General features: G+C 40.3%; 1 protein-coding gene across 1 annotated transcript in view; it reads left to right on the top strand.

Moving 5' to 3' along the window:
* The window catches only part of PRKAR2A (protein kinase cAMP-dependent type II regulatory subunit alpha), a 113028-nt gene that overhangs the window by 16629 nt on the left and 80000 nt on the right, over positions 1 to 16399 (top strand). The window lies entirely within an intron of this gene.

Below are 16399 nucleotides of genomic sequence, written 5' to 3'. Positions count from 1 at the left end.
GCATGAGTGGAGAGACAGAGCATGAGTGGAGAAGGGGCAAAGAAAGAGGGAGACACAGAATCCAAAGCAGGCTCCAGCCTCTGAGCCGTCAGCACAGAGCCTGTTGTGTGGCTGGAACCCACAAGCCGTGAGATCATGACTTGAGTCGAAGTTGGACGCTTAACCAACTGAATCACCTAGGCGCCCTTTGAACTTCTTTCAAGTCTCACAACTTTTCACTATCTGATGAGAAATGATGAGCTATTGGGAATTTTCCATATGTTGCTCTTATAAACTTCTTACTGTGTTAAAAAAATGAAAGAAACTAAAAGGTCACTATTATAATGAAAATACTTAGGAAGCAATTATGATAATGAGGAAATCACTAACTAACTTTCACATTGTGGTTTCTGGAAATAGCCAGATATTTTAAATCCGCAGTGAGGTGATTTAGTTTTTTTTTAATGGAGATACTTGAGAATACTGAATTTTAAGTGTTTTTTTTTTTTAAGCCCTGCTTCTAATACTTACTGTTAAAATATTCTCAGTTTTAGAAAAAGAATGATGTCCCTCAGTGATCTGCTCACACACTGTTTTTATTATAGAAAAGAACAGAATAGTTTCCAGTTAGAGAAGTGAGCTACACAGTGCTATGAATCACACACTGCTCCTCTGCCTAGTTTTTCTCTTTGAGAGATATGTTAAGTCCTGTTTTTATCACATGGTAATGAACATATCTGTGACTCTGGTGAGGCTCCTGTGGCCTGTATTCCCTGTGAGGCAGGTGAGGGTGGGGCGTGGCACTCAGTAGCTTCCTGGGTGTGAGAATGTGGGGTTACTGCTCCTTAGGAACCCACTTCATTTGTGCGTCTAAAAGATGTGTGGCCTTCTTCCTTCTTCCAAGCTTTTAGTCAAACTGAGAACCCTACTGCTCTTTTTGAAAGCAGCTATGAGAATGAATTGTGTGGAAGAAATAATTTTCCAAATACCGTACAAGAGAAAAAGCAGCCTCTTTTTGCATGGCGGCCCTTACTAAGGAAATAGGATTATTAAAAAAATAATTAGAGGACACTTATTCACAGAACACAAAAGATTTACGCTAGCATTAATACAAAAAACTGAGCTTTAGTGGGCTCTTGGGTGGCTCAGTCGGTTAAGTGTCCGACTTCGGCTCAGGTCATGATCTCATGGTTCGTGAGTTCGAGCCCCATGTGGCACTCAGTGCTGACAGCTCGGAGCCTGTAGCCTGCTTCGGATTCTGTGTCTCCTCTCTCTCTGCCCTCACGCTCTCTCTCTCTCTCTCTCTCCCTCTCTCTCTCAAAAATAAATAAATAAACATTAAATAAAAAAACCTCAGCTTTAAAGTATTTTTAGTAATCTACAGGCAGCTTTGAAATGTCCTCATTTGAAGAACCAAATGCAGTTGAGGACACCACTGTGTAATATGTAGGTAAGGACAGGTTGGGCATATGTGCCCATTCTAGAGACTGTGAGGAGCTTGTTTTCATCACCTGTAGCACAGAATAGCCTTAGTTTACAGTTCTGGTGAAGGATGAGATATTATTTCAAGATTAAATGTTTCCTCAGTAAAAATGGATCAAGGCTTCCCCTTCAAATAAAAAGCAACTTGAGGGAAATAATAGGGGAAACATTTTGCTCATTAAATCTTTTTGTAATAATTTTGGATGATGTGGCTCCAGACTAAAATAGGTGTTGGCACAGCTATTTTGTCTCTAGAAATATGTGGTTGGCTAGGACTGTTCTTGTATATCGTATCTTCAAAATAAGTTTTTCTCATGTCATTTTTCCTCTTAGGTGTAAAACTTAGTTTATGATTCTTTGGAGTTAAAAAAAAAGGGGAGGGGAGTGTTCACAGCCCAGTAACTAAAACTTTTAGCTTCTATTATTTATTTTGCATTTAGGGTTCCACTTAAATGAATTAAAATAAAAAAAATAGATGCCTTGAGTTTTTCTCAGTCCAAGCCCTAATACCTGCCTGGGAGGTTGTTAGAAACAGTTTTAAGATGTGATACCCCCACAAGATACTATGTGTGAAGACAATGATTAATGATGTTCAAATTTGGACAAAAAGTTTTTGGCTAAACCAGTGGCTGGAGAATTACTGTTCAGTTTGCAATGTTACAATTAAAGCATTTCCATTTTTTGAGACATCCAGTATTTTTATTTTTATTAAAAAATTTTTTTTTAATGTTTATCTTTGAGAGAGAGAGAGAGAGCGTGCATGAGCACGAGCCGGGGAGGGGCAGAGAGAGAGGGAGACACAGACACAGAATCCCAAGCAGTCTCCAGGCTCTGAGCTGTCAGCACAGAGCCCGATGCGGGGCTCGAACTCAGGAACTGCACGATCATGATCTGAGCCGAAATAGGACGCTTAACCGACCAATCCACCCAGGTGCCCCAAGACATCCAGTATTTTTAAAGAAAAGTAAAATTATGATTAGGGGAAGATTTGTTTCATACCATAAATAGGCATACTTGTCACCTTTTGCCACAGTCTTGATGGCTCCTTTGGGAAAAATTATTGAGGCTCTTTTGTTTGGTGATTCCATTATTATTAACAAGGAGGTGATTTGTCTTGCCATTACCAGGCCAACTCTCAACTACACAAAAGAGAAAGAGAAGCCCGATCTGGTTGGTGATGTTATAGAGTTTTGTTGCAATCACTAGATAACTCTTGGAATATAGTTAAATTTAACGTATAAAAAATTTTTTTTAATGGTGTGTAGTCTACTAGATGAGTGGTATCTGAAAGTGGTATCTAATAAATGAGAATGGGATTTAATGCTCCTAAAATGAGTGAGCATCTGTGGTCTTAGATATCTTTACATTTGTCTTTATTTTTGTAAGTTGGCGAGAGAATTTTAGCAGTTTGTTTTTGTTGTATAATAAAGAATGTGCTTGGCCTTTGTGCCTTCCGAAATTCTTAGACTTTCCCAAGGGATGGAGTGTCTTTCTTATTCATGAGTTCCTTGGATCACACCTGAGTTAATGTTAATGGGATAATTCAGAATGGGGCCTGGTTACCAGAAGGACCAGCCATATAGTTAGAGGATTGGGACTTTGAGCCAGTCTGACCTCTGGGGAAAAGTGGGGCTGGGGATTGAGTTTAAAATCATGTGGCCCAGGATTCAATCATGAATATGGAATAAAACCCTGAAAAAAACCTTTGAACTCTAAAGCTTAGTGGAGCTTCCTTTTTGGTGAACACGTTTATATTCTAGGAGGGTGATGTGCCCTGATTCCAGAGGGCATGGAAAACTTTGTGTTCAGGACTCTTTCAGACCTTATCCTGTATATTTCTTCATTTGGCTAGCCCTGATTTGTATCCTTTATAATAAAATTGTAAGTATAGTGCTTTCTGGGGTCCTGTGAGTTGTTCTAACAAATCATACCTGAGTTGTGGGAACCTCTGAATTTGTAGCCAGTAGGTCAGAAATATGATTGTCCTGGCGACTCCCAAAGTGTAGTTGCATCTGAGGCGGGGGCAGTCTTGTTAGGGACCATGTTCTTTAACTGTGGATTTTGATGCTACTCTGGGTGGTTAACATCAGAATTGTATTGAAATCCACCAATTGGTGTCAGAATAGTTTTATATTCCTTCTACAATTCTACTTAAATTGGTGGCCATATGTGAGTTGGTGCGAGGATATATACATCAGAAAGGAGATTTGGCTTTTAGTCCTTTTCAGCCTGGATGATAGGAATAATTCATTCAGTCCATTTATATTTAGTGTCTATGTGTGCCAAGGTTGTGCTAGACAAAAGGTGGCAGGGAAGTCCCTGTCTCCACTCTTAGGAGATTTTAGTGTGATGTAGTAGACATATGGGGTTTTTGTGTGTTATGATAGAGAAGGAGTGCTCAGCCCTTGAAATGGAGCTGTCTTCTTTGAGTCTTGGACAATGGCATTGGGTTAAAGATGGATCTTTTTAGTCAGTGGGCACTTTAGGAGCAGAGAGGTATCACATCTACTAGTACACATGAGGCAGGGGTTGTGTCTGGCAATGGTTATTTCAGAATAAGTGACTGTGTTTAGTGGCTGGATGTGTTAGGGCAGTGTTTTGTAAACTGTGTAAGTGAACCATCTGTATCAGAATCACCCTGCCCACAGAACTGCTGATTTTCTTTTTTGTTTTTTTTTTATGACAGAAAATGTTAATAATTGACAATAGCAAGAAGAATAGTGTAATAAACCCATCTACTCATCACCCAACTTCATGGTACTGATACCATGGCAACCAGCTCTGATTTATAGTGCTTGCTAGTTTCCCTTGGGGAATATTTACCCATGTATTTACCGTGCCAATTTCAAGTTCCCAACACAATTTCATTGAACAAAGAGTTGCAAAGAGTTGGGGAAAGATTCTTTTTTTTTTTTTTCTTTCTTTTTTTTTTTTTTTTTTTTCAAATTTTTAAATGTTTATTTATTTTTGAGAGACAGAGACAGACAGAGTGCAAGGAGGGGAGGGGCAGAGAGAGAGGGAGACACAGAATCCAAAGCAGGCTCCAGGCTCTGAGCTGTCAGCACAGAGCCCGATGCAGGGCTCAAACTCACGAACCATGAAATTATGACCTGAGCTGAAGCTGGACGCTTAACCAGCTGAGCCACCCAGGAGCCCCTAGCTGAGGAAAGATTCTTGGAAGCAGTTCTCCTGATCTGGTGTGAGCTTGCACCAGTTTTGAGTCATTCCTACTTAAACCACCTTCCTCCCAGATAATTAAATAAAATTGTAGGAATAATTTTATCCATAAATATTTAACCTTATATCTTTAAGGACTAGTTTTAAAAATATACCCATAAAATTTTTATTACCTCTAAAATAATGAACAATATTTCCTTAGTATCAAATAGTCAATCTGCATTCAAACTTCAGTCTCCAAATGAGGTCCATAGGTTACATTTGGCTGCATTATCTCTTAAGTCTCTTTTAAACTATAGGATCTCTCTTTCTCCACTCCCCCATTCTCACTCTCTTTTTTTTTTTTCTTTTGAAGCTTATTTGTACAAGGAAGTTTATTTTGTAGATATTTTTCAGTCTAGTGTTTACTGATTGCATCCCCATGATGTTTGCATCACAGTTCCTCTCTCCCATTTTTTTCTCTAAATTCATAATTAGTACTAGAGCAGTGGTTCTAAAAGTGAGGTTCTAGGATCAGCAACATCAGCTTCAACTGGGAAACTTGTTAGAAATACAGATTCTTGGTCTTACTCTGTTGAATCAGAAACCCTGAGAATGGGGGCCTGCAATCTGTATTTTAACAAGATCTTCATAATGATTTTGATGTACCCTAAAGTTTGAGAGCCATTGTTGTGTAGGCTTGATCAGATTCAGGTTTGTTCCCCACCTGCTACCTCCCACCACCTCCACCAACTATTTCATAGCTTCTGAGCTTCCATTAGAAGGCACATAAGGCAGGGTGCCTGGGTGGCTTAGTCAGGTAAGTTTCTTGACTTTTGTTTTTGGCTTGGGTCATGATCTTACAGTTTATGGGTTCCAGCCCTGCATCAGCCTCTGCACTGACAGTGCAGAGCCTGCTTGGGATTCTCTCTCTCTCTCTCTCTCTCTCTCTCTCTCTCTCCCCTCTCTCTCTACCCCTACTCTACTTAGTCTCTCTCAACATAAATAAATAAACTTAAAAAAAATTAAAAAAAAAAAGAAGGGACATAAGGCTAACTGGTCTCTCATTTATGATGCTGATGAGCATGTTGACCATTGCCTGGATTGTATCCATTAATTCACTCAAGTTTCAGATGGCATTAATTCTGTCATTCTTTCTTACTGCATACTGGAATGTTTCTGTAAAGAAAAACTTCCTCTCATTAACTTTGGTCACTCTGCAAAATAGTTTGTTCAGGAAAGACTGGATAAATGCGGAGTCTTTTCTTCTATTTACCTGTTTTCAGAATAATAAATTGATTCTCTGGCATCCTCCAAAGATGACCAATGAAGTCTTTGGCAAAATACCATATAAACTAAATTATTTTAATTGTATTTGGTGTTTTAGTCCATTGCTATATGTTCTTATTTGATGCTCATCCCATTTTTTGTGTAGTGGAAACCTCTTTAAGTATATTTGTTTTGCGGGGGGGGGGGGCATGTGTGCGCTAGCACACAAGCAGAGGAGGGGCAGAGAGAGAGGGAGAGAGAGAATCCCAAGCAGGGTCCAAGCTGCCAGCACAGAGCCCAATGTGGGGCTCAAACTCACGAACTGCTAGATCATGACCTGAGCCAAAACCAGGAGTCGGGTGCTTAACCAACTGAGCCACCCAGGTGCCCCAATCTTAGCAGTTTTTTATAGCATCTGTGATTTCTGGTAGAAAATTTCCCAGTCTTGTTACATGTTTAGCTCCAGACCAGCAATCAGCAATTTCTTCAAGGAGCCTTGTTTCCTTTTATGCAAAAATGGGGGAGACCATAATCTGGATGGTAGAGATACTCATTGCTACTGGGTTTAGTTATATTTCCAACTCAAATTCAGGACTATACTGCTTTTACTTAACCTAATTTATATCCTTTCTCTAATGCCAGAAAATCCCCGTGTTCAGTAACATAATTACTCATTTTCTTAATCCCATAATGCACATGAAACAGTCTCAGAATCATAAGGCTGGAAGTAATGATGTTTGAAACAAACTGTTGAAGATTTTCTTGAGTTCTTATTATCTTTAGGATATATCCCACTAGGGTATCAAGTTCAAGTCTCTTGAAACAGTTATTTTTATGGTTTTTCTCTCAATTCAATACACAGTTTGCTTTATGTTTTGGGGATTGCTTTTTCAAATTCAAAGTTAAATCTGCAAAAAAAAGGTATATTCAGAGAAGTCTGGCTTCTACCCTTAAAGCCTCCACTTGATTCCCTCCCTCCTCTGTAGTAATGGTTTTCAACCTTGGGAGGTTTGTTTGTTTGTTTTTGTTTTTGTTTTTGTTTTTTTGGTGTTTATTTATTTTGAGAGAGAGGGCAAATGTGCCAGCGGGGGGTGGGGGAGGTGGGGGTGGGGGTGGGGAGGAGGGGGGAGGGCAGTGAGTTTGGAGTGAGAGAATCCCAAACAGGCTGTGTGCTGTCAGCCCAATATGGGGCTCAGTCTCACAAACCATGAGATCATGACCTGAGCTTAAATCAAGAGCTGGACACTTAACCTGAGCCATTCAGGGTGCCTCAAGCTTGGGTGCAATCAATTCATTATTTGAGGAGAGGAATTGAAGGAGAGTGAGACCAAGCATCAGTAATTTTTATATGATTCCAGGTGATTCTCATGGATAGCCAAAGTTAAGAGCTACTGACATTTAATTTTTTTAATGATATATTGTTCCATTAAAATGTGTGTGTCGGGGCGCCTGTGTGGCGCAGTCGGTTAAGCATCCGACTTCAGCCAGGTCACGATCTCGCGGTTCGTGAGTTCGAGCCCCGCGTCAGGCTCTGGGCTGATGGCTCAGAGCCTGGAGCCTGTTTCCGATTCTGTGTCTCCCTCGCTCTCTGCCCCTCCCCCGTTCATGCTCTGTCTCTCTCTGTCCCAAAAAAAAAAATAAATAAACGTTGAAAAAAAAATTTTTAAATGTGTGTGTGTGCATGCACACACATGTACACATAAGAAAATAGATCTATTTTGATTCCTTCTTTTTCTTTCTTTTTTTACTTTGAGTATAGTTGGCATACAGTGTTACATTAGTTTCAGGTATGCAACAGTGCTTCCACAAGGTTATGTATTATGCTGTGCTCACAAGTAAAGCTACCATCTGTCCCCATAAAATGCTATTACAGTATCATTGACTATATTTCTTATGCTATCTATGCCCTTTATTCCCATGACTTATTCATGCCATGTCTGGAAGCTTCTATCCCTTCACCCATTTTGCCCTTCCCTCCCCTCTGGCAACCATCAGTTTGTCCTCTATATTTATAGGTCTGGTTTTGCTTTTTGTTCGTTTATTCACTCGTATTTTTGGATTCCACATATGAGTGAAATCATATGGCATTTACCTTTATCAATCTGGTTTATTTCGCGGGACACCTGGGTGGCTCAGTTGATTAAGCGTCCGTCTCTTGGTTTTGGCTCAGGTCATGATCACATAGTTTCGTGAGTTTGAGCCCTGTGTTGGGTTCTGTGCTGGCAGTGTGGAGCCTGCTTGGGATTCTGTCTCTCTCTCTCTCTCTCTCTGACCCTCACCAGCTTGTGGTGTCTTTGTCTCTCTCAAAATAAATAAACTTTAAAAAATCTGACTTATTTTGCTTAGCATAATATTGTTTAGGTCCATCCATATTGCCACAAATGGCACAATCTCATCCTTTTTATGGCTGCATAATATTCCATTATATATATTTATACACATACCCCACATCTTCCTTATCCATTCATCTATTAATGGACACTTAGGTTGCTTTTATATCTTGGCTATTGTATATAATTTTGCAGTAAACATAGCATTGCACAGATCTTTTTTGGGGGGGAGGGGGCAGTAGGTAGGCTTCACATCTAGCATAGAGCCCATCATGGAGCTGGAACTCATGACCTTGAGATCAAGACCTGAGCTGAGATTGAGTCAGATGCTTAACCGACTGAGCCTCCCATGTGCCCCACATATATCTTTTTGAATTAGTGTTTCCTTTTTTTTTTTTTTTTTTTTTTTGGTAAACACTCAGGAGTGGAATTATTGGATCATATGGTATTTTTATTTTGAATTTTTTGAGAAACTTCCATACCTTTTTCCCTTCTTTCTGAAACACAGGGAAGTATACTGCTATACTCTTCACTGAACAACATGACCCAGAGGGAAGTTGTGACACACTGTGCAGTTTAACAAGCTCCTCGGTTATCTTGCCACCTGCTAAAGCTGGAGGGAGAATGCCAGCGTAATAGATGTTATAGGACTTAAAAAAAGAAAAGTGACAATTGAGTAATTTTTATTCTAAAATGTATTTTTAGGGGCGCCTGGGTGGCTCAGTCGGTTAAGCGTCCGACTTCGGCTCAGGTCACGATCTCACGATCCGTGAGTTCGAGCCCTGCATCGGGCTCTGTGCTGACAGCTCAGAGCCTGGAGCCCGTTTCAGATTCTGTGTCTCCCTCTCTCTCTGCCCCTCCCCTGTTCATGCTCTGTCTCTCTCTGTCTCAAAAATAAATAAACGTTAAAAAAAAAATTCAAAATGTATTTTTAAAGTACAAAACTAGAAATTCTAAACACATTTATATAATTATAAAAGTTAAGAATACTGGACATCATGAACACATACATGTGTGACTTGGAATCTACAGCTTACATTGCATGATTAAGATTTACTAACTAGCATGATATGTGATTTCCATTTAATTGCTAGTCTGTGACATTTGTTGTGTGCTCTTATAACTTGTGAAATTTTGTTTATAAGAAAATTAAAATGGCTTAATTTTTTAATGTTTTTTAAATTGATTTATTATTTTTTTGAAGTAGACCTCATGCCTAATTGTAGGGCTTGAACTCATGACCCTGAGATCAAGAGTTGCGTGCCCTACCAACTGAGCCAGCCAGGGGCCCCAATTTGGTTTTTATTTGACCATAAAGTTTGTTTGTTTGTTTGTTTTTTAAATATTTTTGAGAGAGACACATACAGAGCACAAGCTAGGAGGGGCAGAGAGAGAGGGAGACGCAGAATCTGAAGCAGGACCCAGGCTCTGAGCTGTCGGCACAGAGCCTGATGTGGGGCTCGAACTCACAAACCGTGAGATCATGACCTGAGCCGAAGTTGGACGCTTAATCAACTGGTCCAACCAGGCACCCCATTCATTTATTTTTGCCTCAGTTACTGAGGCCATGTTTTCCTTTCTATTCCAGTCCAAGAACTCAGTAGATATTGTGAGTGCCAAGTGATATCCTTTTAGTTTAAAACAGTCTTTGGCCACACAAGTTTGGAAAATGCTGCTGTGGTTTGGTGACCCATTAATAAAGCTTTATAGGGGCGCCTGGGTGGCTCAGTCAGTTAAGTGGCCAACTCGATTTCAGCTCAGGTTGTGATCTCAAGGTTTGTGAGTTTGAACCCCACATCGGGCTCTGTGCTGACAGTGCAGTGTCTGCTTGAGATTCTCTCTCTGCTCCTCCTCTGCACTCTCTCTCTCAAAAAATAAACTTAAAAAAAAAAAAGCTTTATAAATGGGAGGGACACCATCATGTTTGTACCCTAGGCAAGCAGTGTGAAGAGCTGGTTTGAAGCAGAGCCAGAGTGGATGCTGGGAGACCCCCTTATAATCCATTATAATGATACAAATGAATAGTGATTAGGGCCTGAACTGAGCCAAGTGAAAGAGTTAGTGTTACGGGTTAGCAGGAATGTTATATTAAAAAAAAAAAAAAAGGATGTTTTCCTTAGTTGAGTCACCACTTCTAAAATTTGTTATTCTGTTTTTCAGGTCCAGAAAATAGATGCTTTAAATATGCCCATATATGATCAGTCCCTTGATGACTGACTCATGTTAATTAAATTCACTGGAAACTGACTTACACTAAATCAGGCAGACCTTGCTTTATACCCTTGCTGTGTCACAGCACTGACCTTTAGTATTTTCATTCTTTTTTTTTTCCTTAAGTTTATTTGTTTTGAGAGAGAGGGAAAGTACAAGCTGGGGAGGGACAGAGAGAGACAGAGGGAGAGAATCCCAAGCAGGCTCCACGCTGTCAGTGTGAAGCCCAACGTGGGGCTTGATTTCACAAACTGTGAGATCAGGACCTGAGCCAAAATCAAAAGGCAGACGCTTAACCAACTGAGCCACCCAGGTGCTCCTTCAGTATTTTCATTCTTAAAAGGGGAATCCTTGACTATTCATCAATCGTGGTGAACATTAAAGATAATGATTACTATATACTTATCATAGTGACTGGTATGATAACTATAATTGGTTGGGCAATCTTTTCTGTTGATCTTAGAACTCATATCCTTGAAAACCAGGGAATGTGCACATATTAAAATCTTTGGTTGGACGATCAATAAGAACTTTTTATTTTTTAATTTTTTTTATTATTTTTTTTTCAACATTTATTTATTTTTGGGACAGAGAGAGAGAGCATGAACGGGGGAGGGGCCGAGAGAGAGGGAGACACAGAATCGGAAACAGCTCCAGGCTCTGAGCCATCAGCCCAGAGCCTGACGCGGGGCTCGAACTCACGGACCGCGAGATCGTGACCTGGCTGAAGTCGGATGCTTAACCGACTGCGCCACCCAGGCGCCCCAATAAGAACTTTTTAAAAAATATTTATTTATTTTTGAGAGGGGAGGAGGGGCAGATAGAGAGAGAGAGACAGAGAATCCCAAGCAGGCTCTGCGTTGACAGTGGGGCTCGAGCTCACGAACCATGCGATCATGACCTGAGCTGAAATCAAGAGTTGGATGCTTAACTGACTGAGCCACCCAGATGCCCCACTACTAGCCTTTTATCAGCCAGTTCAAGGGTTTCCTTTTCTGCACACCAGCAACCCTATAAGGTAGGTTCTGTTACTATCCTGATCTTTAAAAATGTTTTTTTTAATGTTTATTTTTGAGACAGAGGGAGACAGAGCATGAACGGGGGAGGGGCCGAGAGAGAGGGAGACACAGAATCAGAAGCAGGCTCCAGGCTCTGAGCTGTCAGCCCAGAGCCTGACGCAGGGCTCAAACTCACGGACCGCGAGATTGTGACCTGACGTGAAGTCGGACGCTTAACCGACTGAGCCACCCAGGCGCCCCTATCCTGATCTTTTAGATGAGGAAATTGAGGCACAAGGGTTAAGTAATTCATCCAAGGTCACGCTGCCAGTAAGTGACACAACACCGGGATTTGAACTCAAGTGGCAAGACTCAGACTCTATGCTCATAACCTCTTCATCTTACTGCTTTCTAGGAACTCAGTTAAGTACTTGCTATATGAATCGGGTGTTCACAATGCTCATCTGTACATGTGGGGTTCAAAGAAAACAGGTTTTTCCTTTTAGGACAGTATTTCCAGCAAGGCAGAAAGCAATTTCAAAGTGTTAACTTTTCTCTATTCCTGTTACCATTGTCTTGGTTTCACCCTTCCTCTCTTGTCAGGACTATTATTGTAGGCCCATTGCTGGTCTTCCCACTGTGTGTCTTATTCCCTTGGTGTCTTGTTCCTTGGTTACTACTGGAATCATTTTTCTAAGATGCATATATGACCCTGTTACTCCCCTGCAGAAGACCCTCCTTTGGCTGTCCAGTGCCTATAATCAGTCAGAGAATGAGCAATTTAAAAAAGCATGAGCAGTTTTTCTGTCCTTGCTCCACTTGGCTTGGGACAGGTTCCCATTCTGGAAAAGTCATTGTGCTGGGGCAGTGGAAACACTATGATTTTCCCAGCTTGGATCATCTACCCTGTCCTGTGGCCTATTTGGAAATGAGAGTGGGGGGCAGGGTTGATGTGAAGCCCCACAAGGACTTGAAATATTGATGAGGCCACTCCTAAGTGGTAAGTCCAGATACCTAGATAGAAAGAGGAAGGGGTACTAAGTGATGCCATGGGGGTGAAGGTGGGCTTACAGTTAAACCCTGTTGCAGCCTTCAACTCCTCCTCTGCGTTCTGGCTTTAGTTGGGTCCATGCTCATTTTGCTGGGCAATGGGCTACAGAAGAGAAGAGCATTCTTGCCTGCAGGAGCTTATCATGGGATGGGGGTAGCAAACAGGCAACGTGATGTGATGATCCCTCTCCAGGAGAAAGCTGGGGAATTCTAATATACGGTATATTGCTGTGGTTCCATAATTAAACAATGGTGGATTTTTTCCCAAAAAAATATAAACAGGCATTGTATTTAATGACAGCTCTGCTTTTAGTGAGTTGTCTAATTTAGATAAGTTATATCCTGGCTTAACCACTTCCTAGCTGTGTGACTTTCTGTTTGAGGGCACTTCTCTTAGTCTCAGTCTCCTCAGCTACAAAATGGGATGGTAATACGGTTGTTGAGACAATTACATTCGCTGATGCATTTCAGATTCTTGGCACAGTACTTGCACATAGTGGAACTAAAAAAATTGTAACTAAAAAAAATGTATGAACAGGGTACACACGGTGAAATAGTAGCTGTGAAAAATGTGAAACTGAGTTCCAGTTTTTAAAAGATGTACAATTTTGAAAAAATACAAAACAAAACTATGATACCTCTAGCATTTTACCATCATAGCACCTTCATACATAGGGTCATTGAGTCCCTTCTCAGGTCATTTGTGGTGAGTAAATACTGTTCTCATTGAATTTGTGAGGATACCAAGGCCTCAGAGAGGTTAAGTTCTGAACTTTAGAATGCAGACCTGTTTTTGACTTCAAATCTTATTATGCCTCTTCTATTTGTCTTGTTCTGCAAAGTCTTGTTAAATATTAAGAATAAATGACTGATATTGCAAAATGACAGATTAAAGGATGGTGGTACAGCTTTTGTCATGAAAATATGGCAGATACTCCTTGTGTAAAGAATTTGATAGGCTTAGATCTTTGGCTTTCACTTTTCTTAACAGGTTAGGCTGATATCTGTTGGAAAGAATGCCTGGGGTGTGGTAAAGGTGGAAATGAATGTTGGCATATGAAGGAAAATAAATAAAGAAGCCTGACTTGCATCTTTACACCTTTGCATTGGGGCTGAGGGTAGACGAGACAGAGTCTGTGTTCGGTGGTACCTCTTGGATGCAGTGTGTGTTAATGTTTATGGAATAAACAGTGCCTTTGGGAGTGGAAAATGACTTACTCCCCCTCTTCTAAACTGCAACATTTATGTACTTGGAGGATTAAGAATCTTCCAGTTTCAAGGTACCTGGGTGGCTTAGTTGGTTAAGCATCCACCTTCAGCTCAGGTCACGATCTTGTGGTTCGTGAGTTCGAGCCCCACATTGGGCTGTTTACTGTCAGCTCAGAGCCCGCTTTGTCTCCCTCTCTCTCTGCTGCCCCCCCAACAATAAGTAAACATTAAAAAAAAAAAAAGAATCTTCTAGTTTCTTAGTAGCATAGCATCTCTAAATGCCAGTGCTTTCAAAAGAAACAAAAATCTGAAATGGAATATATAATATTCAATCTTTCATGTAAATATGCCAACATTTCTGAATATCAAATGGCTTTAGAACTGGAGAGTTGAAACCACCCATTTTATTCATATCCTAAAAGACATGTTGAAATTCATGATTAAATATTTACAAAACTCAAAGCTTGAAATTAGAAAATAAAAATGGACTAGCTGTTTGCTACTAGAGAGAGCTATGCTTTGAATTGCTGGAGAGCTACTCTGATGTAAGGGCTTCATAAGCTTTGAACTACTCTGATTCTATGATATGTTATCAATTTTTAGCAATGGTTCTCCACTTTGGTGCACATCAGATTTATCTCCTAGAACTTTATGGAAATACAAATAGAATAAGGCATTGAAGAATGTTTAAAATTAGCAAAAAGCTCAAACTTAGTTCAAAATTCAAAATACATCTTTTTTCTTAAAGGTCTTTGTGGGTGACGGACCTTCTGCTGTTTTTGTTTGTTAAAATTTTTTTTTTTTTTTGAAAGAGAGAGAGAGCATAAGCAGGGAGGGGCAGAGAGAGAGGGAGACACAGAATCCGAAGCAGGCTCCAGGCTCCAAGCTGTCAGCACAGAGCCTGATGTGGGGCTTGAACTTGTGAACCATGAGATCATGACCTGAGCCAAAGTCAGACACTTAACTGACTGAACCACCCAGGTGCCCCCTGAATTTTTTTTTTTTAAGAGAGAGAAAGTATGCACACACAAGTAGAGGAGAGGCACAGGGAGAGGGAGAGAGAGAATCCCAACCAGGCGCAGGGCTTGATCCCAGGAATCTTGAGATTATGACCTGAGCCGAAATCAAGAGTCAGATGCTCAACTGACTGAACCACCCAGGTGCCCCCAAAATACATCTTTCTTTTCTTTTCTTTTCTTTTCTTTTCTTTTCTTTTCTTTCTTTCTTTTTTTTTTTTTTTTTTAAGTTTATTTATTTATCTTGAGAGACAGAGACAGAGATAGTGTGTGTCAGGGAGGGGCAGAGAGGGAGAGAGAGAATCCGAAGCAGGCTCCACACTGACAGTGCATGACGGCTGATGTGGGGCTGGAACTGAAACTCAGGAACCGTGAGAGGATGACCTGGACTAAAGTCAGACGCTTAACCAACTGAGCCACCCAGGTACCCTAAAATACATCTTTCTTAAGAGAAGCTGAAAACTACAAACTTGTTAACTTTTTAGGTGGATAGAAAGGATTATAAAGCCCATTGAATATCCTATTCAGTGACCTTTCACTGTTAAAATTCTTGATAACTTCCCTCCTTTGCCTTATCTGGGTTTACTTAGAACATTTAACATGGCTCACAGCAGCTACCTAAGTCACATAAAACTTTCTGGAAATTGCAGTGTTGTCAATCCCAAGGAAGAACTAAGGCTCTGTTGCCCAAATCTCTACTCAAGTGGACTCTGTCTTCTATATCCAAAAGCTGGAAGAGGTACTCCTATCCTCTCCAATGAGTATCACACCCCAGTCTTTGTCTCTTATCTTTAGTTCTTTGTGCTTTAATATGTACTGAGTGTTATGTCTAAGTTGATTACTGTGCTAACACAAGATTAGACTAGGTTTTTTCTGTCTGTAGAAATCAGTTGTGTTCACAAGTTCTCAGAATCTAAAAAATCTGAGCATATTTCAGAGCTAAATTTTCATTTTTATTATTTTTAAATGTTTATTCATTTTTGAGAAAGAGAGCATGAGCGGGGGAGGGCAGAGAGAGAGCCAGAGACATAGAATTCAAAGCAGGCTCCCCGTTCTGAGCTGTCAGCACAGAGCCCCATGTTGGGCTCAAGCTCACAAACTGTGAGATCATGACCTGAGCCAAAGTGAGACACTTAACTGACTGAGCCACCCATGCTAAATTTTTAAAAGTTTAAACAGAGCACAAGTCTTCAAGTAAAATAGTAAAACCTTTTTCTGTTCATAGTTCCAGTAATGCCAAATGAGAAAAGGGTATGATAAATTATTTTTTTTCCTATTAATATACCTCAGAACCTACTGAGTCCGTGCCTTATTTATTGTATGACAGGATGTGTTTGTTTGTCACCACAGCTAGATTATAAACTCCACGAGGACAGGTGATTTGTTTGGCTCTCCACCCTAATCCCAGTGCCTAGTGTAAGTAGGACTCCATAAATATTTATTGAATGAAAAAGGATGATTTTTTTTCCTGCTTTTCTCTGGACTCTTTCATTTCCTCCCCATGTTCCTTGTATTTAATATTAATATGATTCAATGTTTTTTTTAATGAGTTTTATTGATAACATATGCTGTAAAAGTCATTCATTTTAAGCACACAATTCAACTATTTTTAGTAAATTCACAGAGTTGTACAGTCATTACCACAATTTTAGAACTTTTTATTATCCCCAAAGTCCCTTGTGCCCATTTGCAGTCACTT

The sequence above is a fragment of the Prionailurus bengalensis genome, chromosome A2, assembly GCF_016509475.1.
Source record: "Prionailurus bengalensis isolate Pbe53 chromosome A2, Fcat_Pben_1.1_paternal_pri, whole genome shotgun sequence".
Classification (NCBI taxonomy): domain Eukaryota; kingdom Metazoa; phylum Chordata; class Mammalia; order Carnivora; family Felidae; genus Prionailurus; species Prionailurus bengalensis.
Note: the sequence above shows the minus strand (reverse complement) of the source record. Positions and strands in the feature narration are given on the sequence as shown.